We start from the raw sequence: 8921 nt of genomic DNA, 5'->3' as shown, positions 1-8921 counted from the left end.
TAAGTTTTGTCTTCAGGGTTGGGCAACAACTTCAGAGCATTAAAAAAGAAAAGGATTTTTTTCTTATTGACTCCTGAAATGATGGTAAGATGTTTAAGCTATAAAGATATTTAGAGACTTTAACAATTTCTCTCATGTACAATATTTTTTTTCCCTTTAAAACAAGTACTGAGTTTTGAGTCATTTAGAAGTACTTGAGATGATTGAATCTGTGGGCTGTTGATTTTTGAGTACTTATTGAAAAGCCCCCTGTCTTGGTTTCAGTGGGATTTTGCCTAATTGAGAAAGCAAGATTGGAACCTCAGAGGCTCACGGAGATGCTCAGGGTAGCCTGACATGAGGGTAACCTGACACATCTGTCAGTCCACAACTCACACGTCTGCTTCCTGGCATGACAACTGCCAGCTCTCAGCTGTATTTTATAAAGTATTTTGCAGTAATTTTATTGCTCTGTTTGTGCACATGCCTCTCTTGGGTGGCAGCTGTGGGTGTAACTTCTGAGTTTGAAACAAGAAAACTTGACATATGGTTACATGCAGGAGATGTATAGCGGGGCAAAACAGTTTATCTGAAAAGCAAAAGCCTGTTTGAGAAATTTTTTAGTGCTAACTGCTGTCTTACTTTCTTCTGGTTGAAAGTGTGACTATATTCTTGGTATGTCCACCAAAGCAGAAATGTGGAAAAAGCTTTAAGGAGGTGGAAAATCTCCTTTAAATATTGAGTTTAAATATTATTTATCAACTAAATATCCTCTTACCAACAGACAGGAAGTCTGATACACAGTGATCGGTGCAGCTGTGCTAGATAAGATAAAAAATGAGGCTTCTCAGGTCCTTCAGTGCATAAAGGTAACTTTAGCACTTTTTAGGTTAGATATGTTCTTTACTTTAAAGCAATATTTACATTAAAAAGAGTCTCTGGTCCTTCTGAAGTGTTATTGAGCTGAGGCAGCCTGGAGACAGGAGACTCTTCATGTAATCAGTTTTTCTTTAGAGTTTGCATCTCTGTTTGGAATGTTTCTTACTCAAAAGTATGTTTAATGCATTGTAGAAATAATACGCTTTCTAAGAGACACTGTAAAACATATATATTGTGACACTACACCCTTGGAGAAATTCTTTTGTCATTGTTTCTCATCACATTTAAGAAAGGATGTTTTGCAAGAGTTAGAGTCAGTATGACACACAAATCTAACAGCAATTTGCATCCTCACTTGGTGGCCATAAAGACCTTCTTGACTATTTGACAGAATAATATTGCAGATGATTTAGGTGTCACCACTTTCCTCAGAAATCACCTCTTAAATTGAGGCTATTGCAACTGCAAAAGGAAAGACTGAAGTCAATCATAACTGTATCTCAAAATTTGAATCCAATTATTCTGAAATGAAAAAAAAAAAAGAAATAAAGCACATTTATAATAAAAATTAGGATAGTAATTAAATATAATAGAAACAATTTTAAAACCTACAAAAATTATGAACTTAACTCATGCAGTGCCATTCACAGCACATTTTAACAGCCATAAAATTTCAAAAGTATTTTGTTAAACATTTGGATTTTAAAATTGATTCTAGGGATATACATACCAAGTATTCAAAATGCTTGTATTTTTCTCATCATTAACTACAAACATGTTAGTTTGGCAGAGCAAATGGCTTTGCTTGTGTACTACATCTTTCACTCACATTTCAGAAAAAGAAGCATTTATTAGGTAAAAGGAGAAAGTAAGTAAAAGGAATCTATCTCATGTCATGGTGGAATCAGGAGATGCCCGTTCTTTTCAGATACCAACAAGAAAGGCAGAAACACTTTCAAGACAGATAACTATTTATTGATACAGTGATGAAAAAGATGATAGAGAGTTGCAAAATCTTGAATCTCTTCTGATGCAGGAAATCCTGAGATATGGCAGCATTGGACAGACCTCTGGTCAGGGCATGGAATGCTGCACAGATCCTGTCTTTTGTGAGCTTTGGCAGCTCCTGGTTCATGGGAAGCCTTGCTCACAGTACCAGTTCATCAGGCATTGACAGCAATCAATCCTGGAATAGGTATAAACCAATAAAATTGATTGCATGTATATTGATTACCTATATGTTGATTATGTGTACATTGTTCAATTAAATTATTAATTAGCTAATTCTTGTGGTTGCACATTACTCACAATATTAGATATATACACCAAATTTGCCACTATGTGGATCACAGCTCCTTGTACAATAGTTCTCTAGGCTGATCACTACCAGCAGGAAAGATTAAATATTTTTGTTGATGGGTTGGATACCTATTGCTTGTGATGCTGTGAGGGCATTTGCTTGGTTTAGTACAGGTCTTTGGACACGCAGAGTAAAACAGAAAATAAACGTATATATGAACTTCTGTCAATGCAAGATGATTTTTACTGAAATAGAAATGAAGTATAATCATAGAATCACAGAATACCAGGTTGGAAAGATCACCTGGTCCAACCCTTCTTGGATAAATCATGGTCTAGACAGGATGTCCCAGTACCCTGTCCAGCTGAGTCTTAGAAATGTCCAGTCTTGACAAATCCATCACTTCCCTGGGGAGACTATGCCAGTGGCTGATTGCTCTTACTGTGGAAAATGTTCGTCTTTTATCTCTTCAGAATCTCCCCAGGAGTAACTTGTACCCAATACTGAATATCCCTTGTCTTATCTATGTGCTTCCTTGTAAAAAGGGAGTTTCCATCTTCTCTGTAGGCACACTTTGAATACTGGAACATAGTGGTATAGTCTCCCTTAGGCCTTTTCTCCTCCAAGCTGAACAAACCCCACTCTCTGTCTGTCCTTACAGGTAGCTTCCCAGTCCTTGGATCACCTTTGTGGCCTTTTTCTGGACCCTCTCCAACCTGTTGACATATTTTTTGTATAGCAGGGACCAAACTGAACACAGTATTCCAGGTATAGCCTCACAAGCACTGAGTAGAGTCTTTGCTGGTGATGTTCTTGTGTGATAGGGCTGGACACAAGATGCTCACCAAAGCCACTCAATCACTCCTCTTCCTCAACTGGGCAGGAGAGAGCAAATATAATGAAAGACTTGTGAGTCAAGATAAAGACAGGGGGAGATCACTCACCAGTTACTGTCACAAAAAAACCCCAGATTCCAGGAAATTAGCTCAATCTGTTACCAAGTAGTCCTTGTTGTGGGGGATAGTGTCAACAGAAGTCCAGATACATGACATCTGTGGCTCTTCCATTGTCCACTGATGTAGTCACTCCATCATAGAAGGCCACTAGATGGGTCAGGCAAGATTTTCCCTTGGTGAAACTGCTCTGGCTATCTTAAATCACCTCCCTGTTCTCCATGTCCCTTAGCATAGCTTCTGGGAGAATCTGTTCCATGACCTTCCGAGGCACAGAGGTGAGGCTGATAGGTTAGTAGTTCCCAGGGTCCTCCTTTCTACCCTTTTTTAAGATGGGTACTATGTTTCCCTTTATCCAGTCACCCTGGATTTCACCTGACTACCATGACTTTTCAAATATCATAGAGAGTGGCTTGGAAACTACATCAACATCTTCCTTCCGGACTCTGGGATACATCTCATTGGGTCCCATAGGCTTGTGCATATTCAAGTTCCTCAGGTAGTCATGAGCCTGATCTTCGCTTACAGTGGGAGGGATTTTGCTTTCTCCCCATCCTGCTGTCCATCCACTCAAGATATGTGGGAAGAGGGGTTGCCATTGAAGACTGAGGCAAAAAGGTTGTTAAGTACCTTAATCTTCTACTTGTCTGTTGTTACCTATTCACTAGTGTTGTTTATCAGAGGGGGTACACCTTCTCTGATCTTCTTTTGGTATGAACCAAACTTCATATCTGTACTCTTGTTTCCACTGCCTATGTATTTGCTCTTTGCCCTTTAGTTTGACCAACTGTGCCAGTCTCTTGCCTTCCTTGCCCAAAATGAACTGTTAATGCAGCATCAGAACTTTCTGTTACATAAATGCAGAGATAATCAATTCCCTTCCTCCCAGTCAATAGATATATACAAATATATAGGATGTCTCACACATGGAGGGAGGGGACAAAATATGACTGAAACTGTGGAATCTATTAAAATGTTCCTCAGTATCAAAGTTATAGCCCCAAATAGTTTACTCTACACAGTGAGTCATGCATCCTCCTTCCATCCCTGAATAATGACAGAATGTGTGCTACCTGCTTACAGAGTATTATAAAGACATTCATTTAAAACTGCACCATCCTGATATCACAAACTTCAGTATCATATCATACCATATTAAATCAGTCAGCCAGCAAGCTCTGCTGCTAGACATGCCTTCAGTGCAGGCATTCATGCCTCTCTATATTGCTGAATGCTTCTTTCTTACTGTAATTTGGAAAATTATCCCTGATAATGTTTTACATCACAGGACTTGGTTCAGACAGGCTTTTGTCTAATAGCAGTGTGGTCACACAAAGTAAGATAGTAGAAACATCATCTTAAATTAGTAAAGAGTCAGCTCAGAACAAAGCTGCTGTCATCATTGCTAATCAAACTCCGAAGTGGAAATGGAGTAACACTGAAAATATTAAATCAGATTTTTTCATGAAATGGTTTGATTTGACTTTGCTTATGTCTCTATTCTATTCTCTCCGCAGCTGCTGCTAAGAATACAAATACAGTGTTTGCACCTCAAAACAAAACTAACATAGAAAACTCTGTAAAAATAGAATTGAATAAACACATCACCATCTGAGCATGGTAAAATCATAATGAGACACAAAGCCAGAAAAAGTAATTTTACTGTTACACAAAGACATCAAAATATAATAGGGTAATATGGAGGCTAAGACACCTAAAAAAAAATAAACTCTACATAATAATTACCCCATAAATTAACCATACCTTTGAATTGCATTGTATTAATTTAAATTATATCCGTCCCCCACACCAAGGCATCACAAAAGCTTCAGAATAAAACTATTGTTTTCAAATATAGAATAATGGCTGTGATTGGTTTAATTAGCTCTGTTGTTTGGCTATTCACATAAGAGTTACTGAAGTGGTGAGATGAGATTTTTCTTTACCTTATCTAAGCATTAAATTTGCTTGCTACTGACTACGTAGTTTACTTACAATTTTTTCCTCAGATATAAGTCTATGAATAAGATAATTACATAGGCAAAGTGAATGGGACACAAATTAGTTTTGACATAATTAGTGAATGTCCTAGTTTCAGCCAGGACAGGATTAATTTTTGCAGTAGCCAGGTGGGGGCATGGCTGGGACCCAGAAGTTATTCTACACTGCCTCACATCATTGAGGGGGCAAGGGAAAGGGAATATCTTCCAGGGAGAAGGGGTCCCTTCCAAGTTGACACAGCATGGTGGTGGGAGCAGTGGGGTATTTTTTCTGTGTGAATTGTTTGCCTCTTTCTTGTACCCTCGGTCATTAGTATTGTTGCTGTTACTGTTAATTTTCTTATCTCATTGCAGTTTCCAACAAATTGGTCTTATCTCAGCCTGTGATCTTTACCTTTTGTACCTCCAGTTCTCCTCTCCAGCCCACCACAGAGGGTAGGGGTAGGGATAGGGGTAGAGGAAGGGGAGGAGTTAGGAAGTGACGCATGGTTTCAGTGGGAGCATTAAATTGGAAAATACCATTCCTAAACCGTGGCAGTGAGAAAGAACATACTGTAAGAACTCGACTATTCACATGAAAATATTTGGCCCTTCCAATGTTTTTACTTAATTTTAAATGGTACAGTCAAAAAACCTAATTTTTCATTATCTACATGAAAGTCCGGAACCAGAAAGGTACTACTTAACAGGGACACATTAAGTTCCTTAGTATATAATGAAGGTGTAAAATCTTTACTTCATTCACAAATCAGATCCTGACATTTCCTCTTGGTCTGAGACTTATGCCTTAGTAATGTGTCCCTGCCCATGTCAGAGGGATAGGAACTAGATGATATTTAAGGTTCCTTCCAACTCATTCCATGATTCTGTTAATGTATTTTTATACTGTGCCTACATGTACCGTGTACATACTCCATATACATACTCTGTGTACCGTGTACATTGTTACCAAGTCACACTTGGAAGTTTCAATATGTCTGTTGACTAGACAGCTGACATTTGCTCTGTGATACTAAAAATGGATATGCTCTGGTCTTACATGTACAACTGGTCTTCCTAAACTTCCTCTATAAACATAAGGGAAAGGAACTGGCAGAGCACTATTCATGCCATCCTTCAAGAGTTATTTAAAACAGATGAGATGAATTAGCTTCTTGAGTTTCCAGGTGCTAATGAACAGCTTAGGTGGATGATGACTGTGATATATAATAATACATGTTATATTAACAGTAGTAATATACTGTACTTTCATCCCTTGATCACTTACTGCATAACCCCTCTCCATATATGCCGTTGGAGCCCCTGGTGGTCTAGTGGTAAGGGCGCGGCGCTGTCACCGCCGAGACCCGGGTTCGATTCCCGGCCAGGGCCACTCCCGGGCAGATGGAGCTCGTTAACCCTGTAAAGGTAATCCATCTACGTCCTAAGGACTTCGCTGCCACCATCCAAGCTTGCTTGGCCCCGGCAGATGAACCTTAGGATTAAAGGGTGGGCTCAGTTCCACGCACACTGTGTCTCACCTAAAAAATCCAATGCGCAGGCTGGAAGGTGTAAAGACCTTCCCCGGATCTTCACTTGCGAAGACTGGCCATTATATTATTATATATTATTATATGCCGTAACCTGTGCCATACTGTACGTCTTTGCGAGAGACTGGAGAAAATCACAGAGTCACAGAATATGCCGAGTTGGAAGGGACCCACAAGGATCATCGAGTCTAACTCAACCCTGCACAGGACCATCCCCAAGAGTCACACCATGTATGCTTCTTGAACTCTGTCAGGCTTGGTGCTGGCTCAAAACAACTAAAATATGTGTGTGTGTGAGTGAGTGAGTATGTGTTTGTGGGGGAGGGGAGCACAGGACAAGTTCTGCATAGGTGGGACATTGCACTGCTCCACACCCAGCCCCTGGAGCCTCAAGTCCAACCCCAGAATTGCTATTAGGCACAGGCACACCAAAAGTCCCACCTAAGGAGAAAGGCCTTGGGAGACCAGAACAGACAAAAGCAGCAGCACAAGTGTACATGTAGTTGCAGCCCAATGTCTTGAATCTTATAGCAGCTGAGAGTCTGCTGGATCCAAGTGATAACTACTAATCTTTCTTTGTCATGTTTCTTCTCTCTCTCTCTTTTTCTTCTTCTAACTTCCTCTTCTCAAAATCTGGGTAACTTAAAGGTGCATGGATTAGAGTTTGCTACGCCAGTGCTTTGTGAAGTGTGTTGTTTCTATTGAATGTTTCCCTAAAATATGCCAAGAACCTTATTCTACCTCAATGCTCTAAGTAAAGTAAAAGTTTGTTACTCTGTTTGCTGAGAACTTTGTTGTGTTCTACCCTTGTGCAGCCTCAGGGTATTGAAGTACATAAACCCCTTTAAAAAAAAAAACCCTTGTTGAGTGAGCTGGGAGCTTTATAGTCTTCATGTGTTTTTTCTGATGTTTTGACTGTTAATTCATGGATGATGTTGTATTCTGAATTCATACTGTGCTTCTGTGGATTCTGTCAGAAGAAAACCCATTAAGAATAACATAAATTACAGTATGAATGAACAAGCTTTAATAATTTTCAAATATACAAGAGGAATATCCATGTTTTATCCCACTGTGACTACAAATACACAAGATCTACTCCCAATCTATAAGTCATAACGAGAGAGCTAAACCACAGTTTGTGCCCACAACAGAACAAGTGTGTGGTATAAATCAATGGTCTCATGTCATCACACAATGCTTTTTATTGACACAAGTGAATTGTTCATTTAATGTTATAAACTTTCAGTGTTCTTTGTCAGAGCAGTAATGCTGATATAGCAGCAATGTAATCAACATAATCAAGTGTTATTCATGCCATGGAAAAATATTCTCTTTATTAGACTTTCTAAATTAAGATGAAAATACTATGATTACCTAAGGTAGTTACAATTTTATCTAAACATGCCTTTGCATGCAATTTTTTAAAGGGTATTGGAAGGTGAATGAAGAAAGACCATCTGGTGCATTTTCTAATGTGAAAAACATGGTTTTCCAGTGATGCATTTAGATTACCACTTTTGGTAATCTGTCACTGAAGAAAAATATATCATATAGCAGTAGAGGACTTGGGAACAGTGCTAAGAGAAATGGCAGAAACACCTATCCTGGCATGTTTTAAGAAATATTTAAAACCAACCCAGAAATAAAATACCTACCAGACCCAGATATCTATGATAGTCTGTGTAAGGTCCTGGAACCTATCTTGGGACAATCCCAAGAACAAATACAGGCCACAGGAAGAATGGATTGAGAGCAGTCCTGAGGAGAAGGATTTCAGGGGGGATGGTGGATAAGAAGCTAAACATGAGTCAGCTATGTGCATTTGCAGCCCAGAAAGCCTGGGCTGCATCAAAAGCAGTGTGGCCAGAAGGTCGAGGGACAGTATTCTCTCGCTCTACTTCACTCCTGTGAGTCCCCACCTGCAATATTTTATCCAACTCAGGGGCCCTCAACAGAAGAAACACATGGACCTGCTGGAGTGAGTTCAGAGGAAGGTCACAAGGATGATCAAGGGTCTGGAGCACTTCTATGAAGGCAGGCAGAGAGTTTGGGTTGTTCAGCCTGGAGAAGAGAAAGCTTAGGGGGGACCTTGAGCAACTTTCCATTACCTAAATGGGGCTACAGGAAAGCTGGAGCAGAACCTTCTACAAGGACATGTAATGACAAGAGGAATGGCTTCAAACTGAAAGAGGATAAATTTAGGTTAGGTATTAGGAAGAAATTCTTTACTGTGAGGGTGGTGAAACACTGGAATAGATTTCCCAGAGAAGCTATGGAT

The 8921-nt window shown here is 39.5% G+C and overlaps 1 non-coding gene across 1 annotated transcript; it reads left to right on the top strand.

Annotated features, from left to right (window-relative positions):
* Nucleotides 1-6409: 6409 nt before the first annotated feature.
* On the top strand, nucleotides 6410-6482 carry TRNAD-GUC (transfer RNA aspartic acid (anticodon GUC)). Its single transcript has one exon. It is a non-coding gene; the product is annotated as a tRNA-Asp (tRNA).
* Nucleotides 6483-8921: the final 2439 nt, after the last annotated feature.

Source organism: Myiozetetes cayanensis, unplaced genomic scaffold (assembly GCF_022539395.1).
Source record: "Myiozetetes cayanensis isolate MyiCay16 unplaced genomic scaffold, myiCay2020 scf2-11, whole genome shotgun sequence".
Classification (NCBI taxonomy): Eukaryota; Metazoa; Chordata; class Aves; order Passeriformes; family Tyrannidae; genus Myiozetetes; species Myiozetetes cayanensis.
Note: the sequence above shows the minus strand (reverse complement) of the source record. Positions and strands in the feature narration are given on the sequence as shown.